A 19,590-nucleotide genomic window follows, 5' to 3' on the forward strand; every position below is an offset into this window, starting at 1 on the left:
CCATTTGGTTGTCATATGCCTGGGTTTATGTAAGCTAATTAGTTGCTAGTTCCTTCCATTAATAGATTTTGGTGCTTTTTAGTATATTCTTTATGTGCGATTTTTCTTTTCCCACCAGTAGCCACTGTGAGACAATTGCTAGGCACCAGGACCAGATGAAGATGGGTGAGTTCTTGGGAAATGAAGTTTCCTGCAATCTAGAACAGAACTGAGCAAGAGCGGAGAATCCGATCACAGAGCACACGGGAAAATGATTTACTAACACAATGTCTTTTTAGGGAAGGAAGTTTAGGGGCATGGGGCAGGATGTAGAAAGTTTTTAATCGTCTAAAATGAATAGCAGGGATGTCTGGGTGGCTCAGTGGGTTAAGTGCCTGCCTTCAGCTCGGGTCATGATACCAGGGTCCTGGGACTGAGCCCCGCATCGCATCGGGTTCCTTGCTCAGTGGGGAGCCTGCTTCTTCCTCTGCGCTGCCTGCCACTCTCCTTGTTTGTGCTCTCTCCCTCTCTCTCTCTCTCTGACAAATAAATAAATAAAATTTTAAATAAAACGAATAATAATCTAGCATTTAGATATGACAAGTATTTACAACTGACTATATGAAGGTTTGCGGGGAATGGGGGGAGAACCGATCTCATCCCTGGGGATTTGTCTGCAGTCGTCTTGATGCAGCCAAATGCACAGGGATTTTGTCAAGTTGCTTATGAGTCTTTTTATTTATTGAGTGTTTTTCTGCTCATTCTTGCATCTGAACCACGTGTGTTCATAGTAAACACTTAGTTATTCTTTTTCCCAGTCAATGCCAGGAATGTTAAACAGTGCCCCGAAAGTAGCAAATTGTTTGTACATTTATCAGAGCAATGAACCAAACACACTCCTACCATGTGAAATTCAAGGCTGAGATAGGCACTGGCCCTCTGTGTCCAATAACCATTAGTGGACAAGTATCAGGTCCTCTGTGTGGTCCCACTGAGATTTCTTTCTTAGACTTCAGATGAGAGACAGACATCTGTCACCTCTGATGGGTGACTGGTGAATCTTGAACCTGAAACAACCCACAGCCCTCACCAACAGCTATCTTCTTACATCGATTCTTGACCCCATATTTTAATCCTATTTTGTAATCTGGAGATGGATGGACAGCTGAGGTCACAAAATTAGTTTTCAGAGAGCTTCGCAAATTCTCATGAGGACCTTGACTCTTAACTTGGAATGCAGTATCCCTTTCATAATTCACTTAATTTTTTTAAAAAGTACTTTAAATTTTTTTTTTTAGATAATTATAGACTAAATGCAGTTATAAGAAATAGCAGAGACATCCCATGTACCCTTCACCCATTTTCCCTAAGGAGAACATTTTTCCCTAAGGATAAATATAGGACAGCATTAAAACCAGGAAGTAGACAATGATATCATCTATCAACTTTATTCAGATTTCACTAGATTTAGACACTCACTTGTGTGTGCATGTGTGTGTTTAGTTCTATACAATTTTATCACATGTATAGATTCATATGAACATTACCATACTCAAGATACAGAATACTTTAATCACAAGGATCCCTCATGCTATCTTTCAATAGCTGCAACCATTAACTTCTCTCCCCACCTTTCAGTTTAAATCAGGGTCCTCCAGAGAATCATCATCAATAGTGTAAACATGTATACACATGTGCACGCCTGCGTGCACACACACACACACACACACACAGAAATGTGAGTGGTACTAGGTTCTGTAGAGTACATAGATCCTCTGAATACCCCTACCCCTATTCCTGTTGTCTATGGAGAGGAAGTGGAGGAAATTTCCCACTGGTACTGGTGTGTGGAGGGGTCTAGTTGGGGCAACCCATCCACAAGGATTTCAGTCACTATTCAGCTCAACACTGACACCATCTGGATGGAAACAGGAATAAACCACAGCAGTCAGTGGGCTGAACTCTGAGCAGTTTGGCTGGTGACTACTCATGAACTCTGGCCATCAACCCTTCCCACAGTCAGTCGAGCTGTTCTCAAGAGATTAGCCCTGTGACTTTGACGATGGGAAGCCAAGGAGTGGATGATCATGAATTAGCCTCTGCAGGGTCAGGATTTGTGGAAAGACATTTGGCTTCATCTGCAAGAGCCCGAGGCAGTCCTCACTGTTTTCCACATCTCAGCTCATAAAGTACTGATAACCCTTGCCAATTAGGAAGCTGACAGCCTAGCCTGAGTATGAGCCCTCCCTAGCAACTGACCCCTCAGTAGTTGTAAGAGATTGAGTGCCTAGGAAAGTGGCCACTAGATCACTCATGTGGGATGGCGTATTGCCCAAAATGTCAGTGTTCCCATGAAATACAGGGATTGGTTTAACACAGCAATAACATGTCATGTGTGTTCTAAACACCTAAGGCAGCTCCCAAAGGAGTCGAGGGACAGCCACCAGAGTTCCCAACTGGTGAGGGACTGGCAAGTTGATTATATTGGTCCCCTCCCTTCATGTGATGGGCTCAAAATAATGGCTTGGCTTGTGTGGACACCACATCTGGCCTAACCTTATTGCCTCGCAAACCAGGCTGCCACCATTATGGGATTAGGGAAACTGAGTACCATGTATGAATACCTTTGTGGAACAGACCGTGGCTAGAGTCACATTTTGAACGTTCTGATGTGCAAGACTGGGCAAAAGATCACGACACTGAAAGGAAAGTCTATCTCCCCCATGACCCGAAAGCAGCAGGATAGGTAGAAAGGAAGAAAGGAATATTGAAGCAAGAGATTAAATTACTAACAAGGAAAACCATCTTGGTTAGGTGGACTAAGCTACTATCCTAGGCTTTAATACAGTCTGTCAACAACAACAACAAAAAAAATCGTCCTGGAATGCAAGGATTTCGTCAGAGGCAAGGAAAGTCTTTATTGTCCTGTAGATCAAAAACCGGGGAGAGACAACCTTTGGCTACAAAGTACCCTCCGAAGAGGAAATTCACCTGGCAAAAGGTAAATGAGAGCTAACAAAGCCTGTCCTTACTAGACACTGAAATGTCTGTAATGAAAAAGTTTGTCCCCCAAAATCCAATAGCCTGGGCCATTACTACTGCCTCCCAAGAAGTCACCTGTGCTATCCAAAGAGAATGTGGTGTCTTCATACCTGATTAGTCTAATGTGTCCTCTTTACTAAATCACATGAAGATACAAGGAAATGCCATGAATGCTCTGTCAGCCTCGGAAATTTAGTACTAAATTAGTGATTTCGATCATAAGGTTCTTGGTGGGGAGAAAAAAAAAATTGTTACTTATTTAGGGACGCATTGTCTTGATCTGTGTTTTCTCTGGCATGTATCCGTATTATCCCGGTTGTCTCGGAGACAGTGCCAAATAAGCCGCCTCTGGGCTAATAAAGCCCCTGACCCACTACTCAGGGCACAGCGTGGAAGGTGGGGCCATAAGACTGCAACAGGTGGTTGCCAGGGCGTGAGTGTCCCGGGAGGTCATCCAGGAAACGTGACCTGTGAGTGGGCTCCAGGCTCCCGGAGACCCCTGACCCCGCCCCAGTCCTTAGAAAGCCCTCTCCCCCCACCCGTTATCACACTAGGAGGGTTTTTGAGGATGCAGCCTTCAGAGAGCCCTATGTTGTTGCAACCACCGGGGTGGTGAGCTCCACGAAACCCTGGGTCTCTGAATAAACTTGGAAGATTCTGGTGGCGGGTTCAGCAATCTGCTCCTCTTGCTGCTGGGAGAGACCCTGTCCTAAGTAAGTTCACCTGCTTGCGGAAAGTGGCGCCTACCAGTCTGGGGAGGCCCACGTCTGCGCTGTCCTCTCTCCCCTAACCCACTCAGGGGCGCGACCACTGGCAGATTTCACCAGGAGCTCCTAAGGGTGGGAACTAGAGTTTACTTTGTGTTTACCTTAAAATATCATTATTTGACTCTCTTCTTGGGGAAAAAAAAAATAGTTTTGCTTAGTGTGTAATTCTAGGTTCTCAGTAAATTTTTCTTAGCAATTTGATGCACTGATTTTTTTTTTAAGATTTTATTTATTTACTTGACAGAGAGAGAGAGAGTGAGATCACAAGTAGGCAGAGAGGCAGGCAGAGGGTGAGGGGGAAGCAGGCTCCCCGCTATGCACAGAGCCCTATGCAGGGCTTGATTCTGGGACCCCAGATCATGACCTGGGCAGAAGGCAGAGGCTTAACCCACTGAGCCACCCAGGAGCCCCGATGCACTGACTTCTGACATCCACTGTTGCAAGGGGAAAGTAGTATACTTTTTATCTATTTATTTTTTAAGATTTAATTTATTTATTTGACAGTGAGAGAGGGAACATAATGGACCCTAGGATCATGATCTGAACCGAAGGCAGACACTTAACTGACTGAGCTACCCAGGTGCCCCTGGTAAGGTACTTTAAGCCAGTTTTTTTACTAACCATTTCGTCTTTCTCTCTGGAGAAACTTTATTTGTCTTGGATGCTTTGTAGCTTGAATACAGTGTGTTTAAGTATGGACTTATTTTTATTTGTTGTATTTTGGGGACTAACGTGCCTCCCAAAGAACCGAGGAGGTCTTTTTCTTTTTTTAGAAAATTCCAAGTCATCATCTTTTGGGGAATGTCTCTCTCTCTCTTTCTCTCTCTTTTTTTTAAATAACTTTTTGGAATTGTAATTTAATTCTAACTTAGACTTTTCTACTTAAACTTCTAAGTTTCTTGACCTACTTTCAGGTATGCCATTCTTTAACTCCTTTCTTCCATGTAATTTCTTCAGATTTATTTTTCAAACTACTAATTATAGGTTCATGTATATATAGTTTGCCATTTAAAAGTCACAGAGAATTGTTAATGTTAATTATATTTTCAGTTTTGGAAATTCTATTTGGTTCTTTTCAAATATTCTTAGCCATTTTGATCGTCTCTATGTGTCTGTTGCTTTAACTTCTTTATATGTTGTGATATATCTATGTCTCATATTTTTATGGTAGCTGGTAATCCAGTATGTTATATTATTGAGGTCTAATTTTGCATTCATTATTACTTCTGATACTTTCTAAATCCTTGTTTTCTTAACAATTTTGAAAAAAATTTGAGTTTTTGAAATTTTGAATTTTTGAGATGTTTGAAATTTACTTGTTACTCATGTTCATAGGAAACTTATCTCTGGAAATCTTTTAAAATATGGTTTTGAGAGTGTAGTACTCCATAGAGGAATTTTATTTCTTTCTGCTAGGTGCCTGGGACCCTTTAAATTAAATTAAATTTAAATTTTCACTTGTAGTCTCTTAGTTCAACAGATCTGAGTAATCGCTGTAAAACATTTCCAATCCGTCACAGTGCCGTCTACTCTCCTGACGTCTCAAATGAGACTTTTCTCCTTTACCCAGACCCAGAGCTCATATAATTTTTTTCTGACATCTGCCTTTGTGAGATGGGTTTTTTCCTACTTCAACTTTTTTTAAGTAGGAGTGTAACCATTTTGAGTCCTAGCTTCATGTGAAGTTCTTCAGTCTGAATTTATTTCCTGTTCCCCATAATCATGACCATTGAACCTTAAGCTCTGTCACCACGGATTTATAGATGGCTTAAAGATAAACATGTCTTTCTGCTTTTGTCTATGTTTCTGGAGGTCTTCTTTTATTCTGGCCTCAGAAGGACACCTCCATATTTTAAAATATTTAATCCGGAATTTTTGTGTTTTGTTCAGTGTATTGAACTGATGTTACAAGAAATGAAAACCTCCTACTTAAAACTTAATTTTCAAATTCCTGAAATACAATTATAACATTTTATCAACTAAACAGTAGCTTTTACCTTCCTTGCTATAAGGAATTTATATATATAATATATATAAAGTGTACTTTATGTATATTTCTATATAAAGTGATTATTTATTATTTAGTGTACTTTCTAGAATACAATATGTGCTGAACAATGTGAATTTTTCCTGATAGAATAATACAAAACATCAAGCACACAATATTGGACGTCAGAGAACATATATACTGTTATAAAAGTAAAAGGTTAAGATACAAATATTGTATGTTGATTGCAGTTCTACAAAAATAATAATGATATATAGTTTTTATGTATCTTTTCATATTAAAAGACATTTACATAATTTATACATATATAAACTCTTAAGAAAAAATATATATCCAATTGTCATGTCTTATTGATTGTATTACAAGGATTTGCTTTCTCTTCATTTTTCAGTTTCCCAATTTGAAAAATGAACATTTATTACTTTTTTCCATCAGCAAGAGTGACTGGAGTTTATTGATGTTTTTAGAGCATTTGCAAGCAGATTTTGCTTTTATCATTGTTCAAGTCAAACTTCTGCCAAGTGTCAACTTATTCAATGATTTCTTTCTTTCCCTCTCTCCCTTTTTCTTTCTTCTTTCTATCATTCTGTCCTTCCCTTTTTATTCATTTTTCTTTCTTTCTTCCCCTTCCTTTCCCTCCTTCATTAGAAAGAATTTTGAAACAGTAAGTAGCTTTCCCAAACTGGCTTAATTTCGATTACCAAAACTAACAAAACAATTAAAATAACTGTACATACGTTTACATACATATCTAAATATATGAATGATTCACATTCACCAGAGAAGTAAATTACTCCAGTGCCATGTGATTTGTTACTTAGGTATAGTATTTGGACCAGAAACATTGGTGTCACCTCAGAGCCTGTTAGAAATGAAGACTTTCGGGCCCCATCCTGTATCTACCAAATCAAAGTTTGACCTTTAACAAGATCCCAGCTGATTCATATGCAATTAAAGTTTCAGGAACATTACGGGCACAGATTTTAAACAGCAAAATGAATTGAGACTCGAGACAATTATCAGAGGAAAAAAACCTGTTTCAATTATACATGATTTTTATAAAGTGATTATTTGGAAGATTGAGAAGGGATGGTCAGGATGTGGAATTATCTGGATAAATATCTCAATTCCCAGATTCTCCTGTCTTAGTGTAGGCACTTTCATGATCACTGCTCAATAATGATCAGTCAAGTCTCTTCAACCCCTGATGAACTGGGAAAAGTGTAGTACTGCTCATCATTTAAAGTTAAAGTATTTATTCAAACAATAATAGGAATTTACAAATTAAGGAGAAAATCCTAAATCTTACCATGTGGCTTTTTTATTTCAATGCTTACCAGTATCTGTATATGCACACTCAGTTGTGTTTCTATATAGTTTCATTTATGCCAAGCTACAGGGTGTGTGTGGGCAAAGTTATGGAGGCTAGATGGAAGGTATAGAATATTTGAAAGCTTTGTAATCATTTTTTTGTATAGTGCTGTATTGAATTAATTGTAATCATGGTTTGTAATCATGGTTATTAATAAGAATTACAACAATCAGACTTCCCAGTCATGATTTGTAATGGTTGCATCACATCCCATTGAGTTGATACACAAAGATTATTTAATCATTCTCCCATCATATGGGTAGTCAGTATCCAAATTTTGCTATTTTATAAATAACAGGATAATAAACTTTGTATAATAGTTTAATCCACTAAATTAATTTCTATAGCATAGATTACCAATAATGGAATTGTTTGATTTAAGTATACATAATATTATAGATTTTTTTTTTCAAAACATTGTTGGTTTGGAGGTAATTTTAGGCTTGACATTTGTTACTTTTAAAATCAGATTAAAAATTTTATTAAAGGAAAGATGTTGTAATGAAATCAATCAGTATACATTGATATTTATTTTTATTTCTTCTGCTCACTTTTTTGGCTTACCATTTCCTAGTTTTTTTAGGATGAAAACTGAGGCCACTGGTTTGAGACTATAAATTTGCCCTACAGTTTTAGTGGCATATCTTGTGTTTTCATTTAGATTCATTTAAAAATTCTTTCTAATTTATCTTTTGATTTCTCCTTGAACAATGGGTTATCTATAATTGTGTTATTTAGGTTCCAGATATTTTGAGGCTCTTCCAAAGGTCTATTATTGATTTCTAATTTAATTGCAATGTTGCAAGAGAATATATTTTGTAAGACTGGAATGTTTTTAAATTTATGATTCTTATTTTATGGCTTAAAATATCATCTATGTTGTAAATGTTCTGTGTGTGTTTGAAAAGAATGTATTTCTCTGTTATTCTTGAGTGAATATTCTATAAACATCAATTAAGTCAAGTTGATTGATGATGTTTAAATCTCTTTTATCTTTGCTGATTTTTGGCCTAATTTTTCTCCTAGTATTGAAGAAGGGATACCTAAATATTTTACTATATTTGCTGATTTTTCTGCAACTTCTCCTTTCATTTTTCCTTTCAGTACTATTAGTTTTTGTATCACCCATTTTGAAGCTGTTATTCTGTGCATAAGCATTTAGAATGCTAAATCCTCTGGATGAATTAACATCTATATTATTCTGACATGCTTTCTTTCTCCCTTTTAATATTATTTTCTCTGAAATCTACCTGTCTAATATCCACATAGAAAGCCTACCTTCCTTTTGATTAGTCTTACTATGGTATATCTTTTTCCTATCCTTTCACTTTGATTTATCTGCATCTTTATATTTAAGGCAGGCTTTTGATAAACAACTTGTAATTGGACCTTGCTTTTTTTTTTAATCTCATATGATCATTCTGTCTTTTGATTGGATTATTTTGTTTATTTATATTTAGTGTGTTATTGATGTAATTGGGTTTAAATCTAAATTGCTACTTGTTTTCCATTTATTCATTTGTTATTGTTAATTTTTATGCTTTTTTTGTTCATTCAGTACATTTAGGATTTTATCTCTTTTCCTAATATATTAACTTATAATTCTTTGTTATTTTACTCTTTTTTTTAATGGCTTATGCTATATACTTTAACTTATTAAAGTCTAACTTAAAGTGTTAATATTATAAAATTATATGTAAAATAACAAAATATTATAAAAGCATTTTTCCATTTTTTACTTATTGGCCTTTGTTTTATTGTTGCCATATATTTTTTTACTATTTATGTTATAAACCATAACACTACACTGTTACTACTTTTTTAGAACAGTTGATTGTATTTTATTTTATTTTTATTTAAATTTAATTAACATATAGTGTTTTATTAGTTTCAGAGGTAGAGTTTAGTGATTCATCAGTCTTTTATAATACCGAGTGCTCATTACATCACATGCCCTCCTTAATAGCTATCACCCAGTTACCCCACCCCCCCCCACCTACCCTCCCTTCCAGCAACCCTCAGTTTGTTTCCTATGATTAAGAGTCTTTTGTAGTTTGTCTCTGTCTCTGATTTAGTCTTATTTTATTTTTCCTTCCTTTCCCCTATGATGCTCTGTTTTGTTTAATTCCACATGTGAGTGAGATTATGTGATAATTGTGAGTGAGATTATATGATAATTGTCTTTTTCTGATTAACTTATTTTGCTTAGTATAATACCCTCTAGTTCTATCTATGTTGTTGCAAATGGCAAGACTTCATTTTTTGATGGCTGGGTAATATTCCAGTATGTGCGCATGTATTTATATATACACACACACACATACATGTATATACACATGTATGTGTATTTTTATATTGTATATACACATATATTTATATATTTATATACACATGCACAAATACATGTATATACACATATATGTATACACACATACATGTATATACACATATATACACATATACACGCACATATATATACACATATATATACACAGATGCTCATAGATCACTTAGAAATAGTAGATTCTTTCATATCTCACATATATTGATATATACACATCACATCATCTTTACCCATTCACCTGTTGTTGGACATCTGGGCTCTTTCCAGAGTTTGGCTATTGTGGACATTGCTGCAGTAACATTGGGGTTCAGGAGCCCCTTTGGATCACTACATTTGTATCTTTGGGGCAAATACATAGTAGTGCAATTGCTGGGTCATAAGATAGTTCTATTTTCAACTTTTGAGGAACTTCCATACTGTTTTACAGAGTATTTGTACTAGCTTGCATTCCCTCCAACAGTCCTTTATATTTTGAGATAAGGTAAGTGAGAAAATGTCATATTTACTCAGGTTATTACTATTTCCTATTATCTTCAACTGTTTTGGCAACTGTTTTTTATCTGGTATCATTTCTCTTGTGCCTGAAGAACTTCCTTTAATTGTTTTTTAGTGTGAATGTGATGATGAATTCTTTCAATTTTTATATGTCTTAAAGACTTATTGCTGTCAATTTTTGAGGAAAATTTACATAAACATAAAATTCTGGATTGACAGGGTTTTTTAAATATGCTTTGATTTTGTTGCTCCATTATCTTCTCATTTACATTGTTTCTGATAGGAAATCAGTAGAATTTCTTATGTCTTTTCCTTCTGGATGCTTTTAAGATTTTCCCTTTATTACATGTTTTGTGCAATTTGATAATATATCTCTGTGTAGTTTTCCTTCCTATTTCTTGAGGTTTCTGAGATTCCTGGATCTATGGTATATAGTTTTTATTTATTTTATTTTATTTTATTATTTTTTTAAGATTTTATTTATTTATTTGACAGAGAGAAATCACAAGTAGATGGAGAGGCAGGCAGAGAGAGAGAGAGGGAAGCAGGCTCCCTGCTGAGCAGAGAGCCCGATGAGGGACTCAATCCCAGGACCACGAGATCATGACCTGACCCAAAAGCAGAGGCTTAACCCACTGAGCCACCCAGGCGCCCCTAGTTTTTATTAGGTTTGAAAATTTTGTAGTCATTATTTCTTATAATGTTTTTCTCTTTCCCTATTTCTCTTTCTTCCAAGCACTCCTTGTACATATATTTGCTTAAAGTTGTGCTACTGCTCATGTTTTTTCTTCTGCAATGTTTTAAAAAGATTTTATTTATTTGTTTGATAGACAGAGATCACAAGTAGGCAGAGAAGCAGGCAAAGAGAAGAGGAAGCAGGCTCCCTGCTGAGCAGAGAGCCCAACGTGGGGCTCGATCCCAAGACCCTGAGATCATGACCTGAACCGAAGGCAGAGGCTTAACCCTCTGAGCCACCCAGGAGCCCTGTCTTCTGTAATTTTTTAATCTCTTAATTCTGTGCAGTGATGTTTTATCTCAGACATTTGTGGGTCACTTTCAAAATATTTGTCTTCGTCTTTTATAAATATAAATTTTAATATATTTATTATACTTTAGTATATGGAATACACTTATAGTAGTTGTCTTAATTCCCCTATCCTCTGATTCTAACATCTGTTAGTTCTGGGTGATTTTTAAATGCATTTTTCTCTCCTCCTTAGACCTTAGGCCTTTCTTCTTTGTTGCATGCCTGCTAGATTATTATTATATGGCAGTCGGTTTGAATTTTACCCTATTAGATTCTGGATATTTTAAATTCTTATAGGTATTCTTGAGGTTTTTCTTTAAATGCTATGTCAGGGGTCCTTAAGAGCAGGCCGTGTTTCAATGATTGTCTAGGGAAACACATGGTCTCAGCACGGAGTCGCACTCAAGACTGATTTAGTCTGGAGAAAGGATAAAAAAAAAAAACAAAATCAGTAATGACTAAAGGCACATGGGATAAAGTCAGAGGGAAATCGGGCCCAAGCTTCCAAGGGTCCTTCCAGAGTGGAATCAAATGGGATACACTTAAAAGCCTCCAGGAAAGTGTTGTGACAACATATACAAAATAATGCCAACTGGGGAAGCACCCCAGTTTGTCAAGTGTGCAGAAAGACACAGAAAGATAAAGTAGCAGAAAGACAGAAGATGTTTGGTATAAATCATATTGTTTGTTCAATCAGTTTAGACACAGCAGGTCACTCTTATCTATTAATGGTTGTAACCCTCCCCAACCCCACATTCCCAGATACCAGCCAATGTCAATCTTGTATGCAGGTATTTCAAAAGATAGCAGTCAGGTCTGGTCTGTTAAATCTTTTCTGTGCAGATGCTCATAGATCACTTAGAAATAGTAGATTTTTCAGATCTCAGTTTAGGTTCCACCAGGTGGGGCTGGAAAGTGTTTGCTCCATGGTTAATTATTTCCCACTAAGGAAGTAAGACTCTTTGAGTCTTGCCCAATAGCCCATGAATTAGAGGTTTCAGGGTCTTCCTATCGGATATAGGTATATTCCCAGACCAGTACGCCTCAGGCACTGTTCCCTCTTATCCTTGTGGGTGTTTCTTTGCCAGCCTCACTTAAGTTCCTGTCATGTAGGTGTTGATTGGGACTCTACTGAAAACTCAAAGGAACTTCCCTCTATGTGTTCTACTTTCTCTCTCTGTGCAGCTTTTCCTTTGCCAGTACCCTGCTGTGGGGACTCAGGTCGCCCTGCTGTCCCTCCACTCTGAGCTCCATCTCCTAAATCACGAAGGCCTGCAGGCGGTGCCTCTTTTCCCTCCTCGTGCCTCAGGCTGCCGGCTCTCTCCGTGCAGCAAGCCTTAGCAATCTTCGGATCCTCTTCTTTATTTTCTGTCTCTCAGAGATCACTGTCTTAGCGCCAGATGTCCAGCGTCCTCAGAACTTTGTTCTCTCTATTCAGTCTGCTATCGAGTCCTTTTGGCTGAAGGGCAAATCCAGGCCTTATTCCATCTTGGCCAGAAGCTAAGCTTTCTCAGGAAAGATAAATTTAAATAGTTCCATGTGGGTATAGCATGAGGAGAGAGATTTAAATAGCTGTATTCTGAGGTCTGCTACGAGGTTAGCTGCCAGTTGTTCAGGCTCTTCCTATCCTTCATGATCACATTTTCTTGGCTTTTCTGCCACCGATGGCTCCTGTGCTTAATCATCTGAACAGTTTTTAGCTTTCCTAACTTTAATCTTGCTTTCTTGTGGGTCTCTCACATCCACCCTTCTTGTCTGGCCCTGGGCATGTCAGAAAGTTTGAGTGCCTTGAAATTTTCTTCCCAACTATATCATTTTTTCCACTAAGATGTCACTTATACTGTCCAGTGTGGCCAAACCACCTCCCTCTCTCCTCTATCTTTGTCTTGTTATCTCCTTGTTTTCCTAGTTATGAATCAGGTCAGGTTCCAACTCCTCAGGAAGCAATTCTTGAAGATCCTTCCTAGTCACTTAACCAAGAAAAGCCACAGCCCTTCCTGGCATTTTCACAAGGCCCTAGACTCCATGATTACATCTACAAATGATTTATGTTTTTCTTTTTTAATTCTTTGATTTGTTTTCTTTGAATGTGGGTCCCTTAGGACAAGAAATTCTGTCTTCCTTTGTTATGTCATAGATCCCAACTCTTGTGAATGATTTTTTAGTAATTGATTCATAAATTTTTGCTAAAATATTATGAAATTGTGGACTAAATTAGTCCTACAAGACATTCTCCATCTTCTAATATAACTCTTTATTCTATAGATGAAAATGATTGTGAGACCTAATGAGAGCAACTTTGAATTTTAGTGAAGCATCCATAGAAAGATTCTTTAGGGGTATGGGAATGTGGGACTGAGCGCCCCTTGGTCAGGATGGGTCAGTGGAATGGAGTGAGTGTGAGAGGTAAGTAGACAGCTAAAATAGATACAGGAGACATGAAACAGGGAGAGGTAAAAAGATAGCTGGAGAGCATATGGTACTGAAAAGAAGAAAAGGATACAATACAATATTGGCTTTCTTAGTTTTATTTGCTTTTGGAATTCCTAACCCTAGTGTTTTTTTTTTTTTTTAATCCCTCTACAGACTATAGAAGAAATAAGAAAAGCTGAGTCGTGTACTTTAGACTGAATCGAAATAATAATTGTTACAATAATAAATATAGCTAATATTTATTGCATACTTACTCATAAGCTATATGTTGAGCACCCTCCGGAGCATGCGATGCATATAACCCTCACAATGAGTCCTAAGGCACTTTTGTATTTACATCCTCAAGATGAGGAAGAAGGGCTCAAAACAATTAAGAGTTTGCATTAATACTCACACAGCCAGTAAGTGTCAGAGACAGGACTAGGATTTGAACAGTCAATGGTTTTAACCATTGGTTTATAATAGTCATGACTCTCAACTAACTCTTGGTAGAAATCCCAGATCAAACATTCTTAGACCAAAAAAAGGGACAGTCTTTTTCAAATGTAGGATTATTTGATTCAGGACCCCAATAGTTTGATAAGGAATTTTTCCCCACCTCTCCATCAAGTCTTTCTTCTGCTTTCCTCCTTTTCAGATCAAAATGTAATTCCTTCTAGCAGTTTAGACCTCCATATACTTAGATCCCATTTAGGTAGGAAAATAGAATTTTTCTTCACCAATGTTGTGACTAAAATTTTTTTCACTCAAAGAGCATTTTCTTCTTCCATTGTGTAATGCAGTTATGGATTAGTATTTTTAGGTCAACAGTTTCTTTAAAAAAAGAGCATTTGAGCAGAATCTAGCCAGTGGATTGTGGACAGAGGTGATATATGCTACTTCTAGGTCTAACCCATGGAAATCTCCCAGATGATCCTTCCCATTCTTTTGTCACTTATGGATGTTGCCCTAAGAGCTATATTGAAAACCATATTCAATGATACAGTGCTTGCATTGGCCCATTTTTCTGAATGTGTGAAATATAGTACTCCCCTCACCCCTCAACTGTTTAAGAAATAATTTTTATTTAAAAAATAATTATTTAGCGTAACTTAAGAAGTGGAATAGTTCTTGACTTCCATAGTTTAAATTTGTTAATTTGTCCATGCCTAAAGTTGGCTAAGTAGAAGTGCTGCTGTGATTGATTTGAGTGTCATGGTCACCATTAGGCTCAGAGAAGACTCTACTGAGACTGGACTGAGAGCGGGGGAGGAGGGTGTCATTTACTGTAGCTCTACCATCAGATTCTCACCAGGAAAAACTAAGAACAGAGTGACAGATCATTTCCCGTATAATTTTTGATGAAAGTTTCATCACGTAAGTAGTATTTTCAGTGTACACTTTTCATGGCTTATTGACACATACGATCTCGTTTTAGCATGTGGCTACGTGAATTGTGTTATCTTGGTCACCTTATTCCCATTTTATGGTTGAGAACAGAGCTGAGGAAAGTTTAAGTATTTTTGTTTACTTAATGTCTCTGAATCTGAGTGTAAACAGATTCTCAATTCATTTGTGTTTGGATGTGACCAGGGTCAAAGAAATGATACTAAGAGGAAATCTGTGAAATCAATAGTCACTGACTGACACTTCTATGGGCAAACACATATTGCTTCCTGGCTTCCGCATTTTCTCACCTACAGAATCCAGGTAACTGGTAAAGGTGAAAAAAGAAACAAAGGAGGAAGACAAAGATAAAGGTGAAGAAATGATGAGTAAGAGGGTACAAAGAAAAAGGCTCAAAGAGGAGGACAGAGTGGAAAGAGGGAGGGGAGAGTAAATGCCCAATGAACTAAGCCAGAGAGTGCGAGACAGAAGTAGGTAAGACAGCAAATGGCAGCAGAGTTATGGGGGACGAGGGGGTGGATGGCTCAGAATGAGGGAAGAGAAAAAGCAGAAGCAGACGAGGAGCAATATCGCGATGTGGAAATCCTGGAAAGGAGAACTTGGGCGTACCTTCATATCACTCTATTGGGCACAGTACAAATACTCAAGTTGTTTCCATTGCTTTTGGCTAGTGAAATACTGATTTTTTAAAAAAGATTTTATTTATTTATTTGACAGAGAGAGATCACAAGTAGGCAGAGAGGCAGGCAGAGAGAGAGAGAGAGAGGGAGAGAGAGAGAGAGAGATGGAAGCAGGCTCCCTGCTAAGCAGAGAGCCCGATGTGGGACTCGATCCCAGGACCCTGAGATCGTGACCTGAGCCGAAGGCAGAGGCTTAACCCACTGAGCCACCCAGGTGCCTTATGAAATACTGATATTTTTAATGCAACCATGTGCAGAAATCAGGTTATGTTTACGATTACGTGAGCTAAGCTTTGTTTTAGAGTTAGCTATATTTGAAAGCTCATGCACGTATTTGAAACTTAATCAGGTAGAGGTTCAAGAGAGGATTTGAGTATTTCTATCCCTGGTCTTTACAGTTAAATCTTACATACATATCACCAAATGTCCTACTTGAATTTCTTATGATAGGGTGTTCCTAAAGAGAGTCCTAGTATTTCCTATGGCTTTGAAGAACATTCAATCCGGATAAAGAATATTCCAGATTTGTTGGCACAGTATGCAACCTAAATTCACATTTTACTTTGCAGGATCCTTAATTCAAATCTGATTGATTTTTTCAGCTGTTCCAATTTATATTTTGCTCAATGAGTCGTCATACTTGAAGATGAGTCTGCACTAGATACATTATTTTCTTGGCTTTTGAACAAACTTAGGTCAGTATTAGGAAACATCTATTAAAATGCATTTGCTGTTGTTCAGTTGTTATGTTGAATACTGGTTTCATGCTTGCTTTCCTCTGTATCTATACTCAGAAAAAGAGCCAAACAACTGTTGGAATTTTCTTCACAGACTCTGAAATGATATCATTTTCTATATGTGAGGAAGGTGAAGTATGATAAAGTATTTTTAGAGCATATTCCTAGTTCTACTCAGTAAAACAGCGAAGTATTTAATTTGAAAATTCTTGGCTTCCTTTAGAATCTGAAAAGTATTTTAAGATAAGAATTTAGGACTGATCTGCTTTATTTTAGTCAATTTTAGGGCTGATTTAGTTAGGGAAACTTAGATACAACAATAAACACACTTATAAGAGAAATAAACATTTTTCTAGGAAAGTCATTATAGAAACTGAAAACATAGCAGCAACTAATCCCAGTACACTGTAAGGAAGTCAGTCAGGTTTTAGCAATTTAAGTACTTAACGTACTTATTGAGTCTTAAAATTAATTTTTGTTTTATATATAGTTTTTTGGAGGTTTTCTTTTTATTTTAAGGCTCAGAGATATGCTAACTTAGATTATTTTAGTGGGACATCACATGGGAAGAAATCTAGTAGTGGAGTTCTCTGAAAAACAGACGCTGAGATAGAAATGTGTGCGAACGTTTATTGGGATGTGCTCTTTGGATCAACAACTGGGAGAGAGTGAAGGAAACAGGAATGGGCAAAGGAGGAAGCTGAGGGTCAGCACTATCCTAAGAAGGGCTTTAGCCAGACCCACGGGAGCTGGGATGAGTCTGTGGAGATGGGCTCCACAAGGAGGAGCTGGGCCTTCTCCTGCTGCATGGAGTAGTCATTAGATGGGGATCGTTTCCAGAAAGGGGACATGACCTCGGATGCGGTGGCTCTCTTCAGCTGAGACCGGTGTTGGAGAAGGACTCTGAGGAGAGGTGTAAATAGTTGATAAGTTGATAAGTTCCTCAACTAGAGGAATGAGTCTTGAAGCAGGGGACACGGCATCCACTGCAGTTAATAAAAAAATCCCAAGCTAGAGGGCGCCTGGGTGGCTTAGTCATTAAGTGTCTGCCTTCAGCTCAGGTTATGATCCCAGGGTTCCAGCCCTGCATCGGGCTCCCTGCTCAGCAGGAAGCCTGCTACCCCCTCTCCCACCTCACCCCCCATCCCCCCACTCATGTTCCCTCTCTTGCTCTCCCTCTGTCAGTGAAATAGATAAAATCTTAAAAAAAAAAAATCCCAAACTAGAAATCTCCTACCATATAGCACAGCTAAATCTCAGAATCTAGAACATGGTGCAGAACAAAGCACCTTTGTAGCAAAGCCATTAACGGGCTTTCTCACCATATACCTGGTGTTCTTTGCTCTTTGTCTTTATTTTCTGCTTTGTAGTATTTCAGCTGTTTCTGTCTCTGCATTTATTACTGTGGCCGCTGTTGCTACAGGCTCATTTATCTTTTTAGGCATGACTTCTAAGGCTTCAGAGATACCATGGCCTTGTTTCTGTGGACTCTCTCCTTCTATACATGTCATCAGTCTGCTTCTTGTCCTACTTTCAAATTTCCTGCGGGAGAGGATGTTACTGTATTAGACCATGACTCTTCAACACAAAGTGTGTCTCCTGGGCAGACCTCTTATGCCAGGTTCTATTATGCACTGGTCTGTATAAATGACTGCCTTTGAGTCTGTGATATAGCCAAATTCTGAGGTCACGGAACATACAACATGATAATTCTATTTATAAAGAACTTACCAGAAGTAGGGCTCTGGGCAAGGCAGGTAATGAGAGACTGCTCAATAGAAGTTAATTTAAACTGAACCTCATTGCCTGGCTTCTTAATTCATAGTGGTGATCCTTTTATAGATTAATCCCCTCCCCCAAGTGTTTCACGCAACAGAGGTTCTCAAATTTCACTGTGCACCTGATCTCCTAGGAAGATAGTTGAAAAAGAAGATTCTGGTGGGTGACAGAAAACATTCTTTGTCCATTAGGTTACAGATAACAAAACCACTGTACTTACTTTCAGAAGACAGAGATACAAAAGAAGCAATCAGATGTTTACAAAATTACTGGGAGAGCTGGCATTCCAGATTCCACGTTTGACTTCCATCTTGACTTCTAAAATGACCACAGAACTGGATCATAATGGACACTGCTTTGCCTACCTTGATCAGGATGTAAGGGAATTAGGCAGTCTGTGCCGCAGTACATACCAGTAGGGTGGATGGCGCAAACCCACCTGTTGTACCAAAATACTCTGACAGGAGTACAAAGATCTCCTACAGCTACTCCAGGAACATCTGACCATAACCACAATACTACAGGTAGCAGAAATAGGGGGAGCAGCAGGAACCGATCCTTTGCTTCATGACCTTGACTCCTTACAAACTCTCAGGGGTTTATCTGTTTGCAGAAGATAGAACCTCCATAGAAACCAAACGAAAGGGAGCCTTGAGAAAGTTGTTCTAACTTGTAGTCCTCAGTGAGTAAACTAATCTGAACCATCTGCCACATACCCCAAATAAATCTGATGCAGTTCTCCATGAACCATAAATTGAGGAAACAAATTGTCAGATGGTAACTCCTTGGGTAGAAGTTAGCACATTCTAATAAAGAAGCAAAGCAAACAGGAAGAGAAATGACCTTTCTAAACATGTCTGGATTTTACAATGTTATTCAATAGGCCCCAATACCATAAATTTACAATTTTTTTATAATCTGTAATTTTGGCTTTGGTTTTGTAAGGCATTGGCATTTGTACAAATATAGAGATAGCATTGGATGTTAGGGTTTGCTGATCTCTGACCTTAAATATCGAAATTTAAACTAATGGGTAATATTGTCAACTGCATGTCAACAATCTACTGATTACTTAATGAAACCATGGTGAATATGGACCCAAGGCATCTCATCCCAAATTGCTCTTTATTGCCATATTTCCTGCCTTGTTTCTGAGATGATAAAGCACAGATGAAACAGAAAGGAAGAAATAAGGATGGAACCACAGCGCTGAGGGTGGCCACACCATCACTTAGCAATCCCTGTCGCCCAGGGATAGGTCTGCTGTTCGCTTTTCTCCCTGCACCCATTTACCACAGGGGAAAATGCCATGAAATTAGTGCAATATCCAGATTTTTTTCCTTTTAATTTTAAAATAATAAAGCTGGGCAGTTTTATTCCTCTATAGCTAGAAAACAAGGGAAATGGTGTGTTTGTTGGTCAGGCCCAGGAGAGAAACAGTTGGGTTTGGTATGTGAGGTGTCCAGCTATCACAAGAGAGTGAACTGGAGATAGTCCTTGAAGGGTTCTGTATACATTGTGAATCACAGAGGAAAAGCCTG

This window comes from Mustela putorius, unplaced genomic scaffold (genome assembly GCF_011764305.1).
Source record: "Mustela putorius furo isolate JIRA1106 unplaced genomic scaffold, ASM1176430v1.1 tig00000480_pilon_pilon_pilon, whole genome shotgun sequence".
In the NCBI taxonomy this organism is placed as follows: Eukaryota; Metazoa; Chordata; class Mammalia; order Carnivora; family Mustelidae; genus Mustela; species Mustela putorius.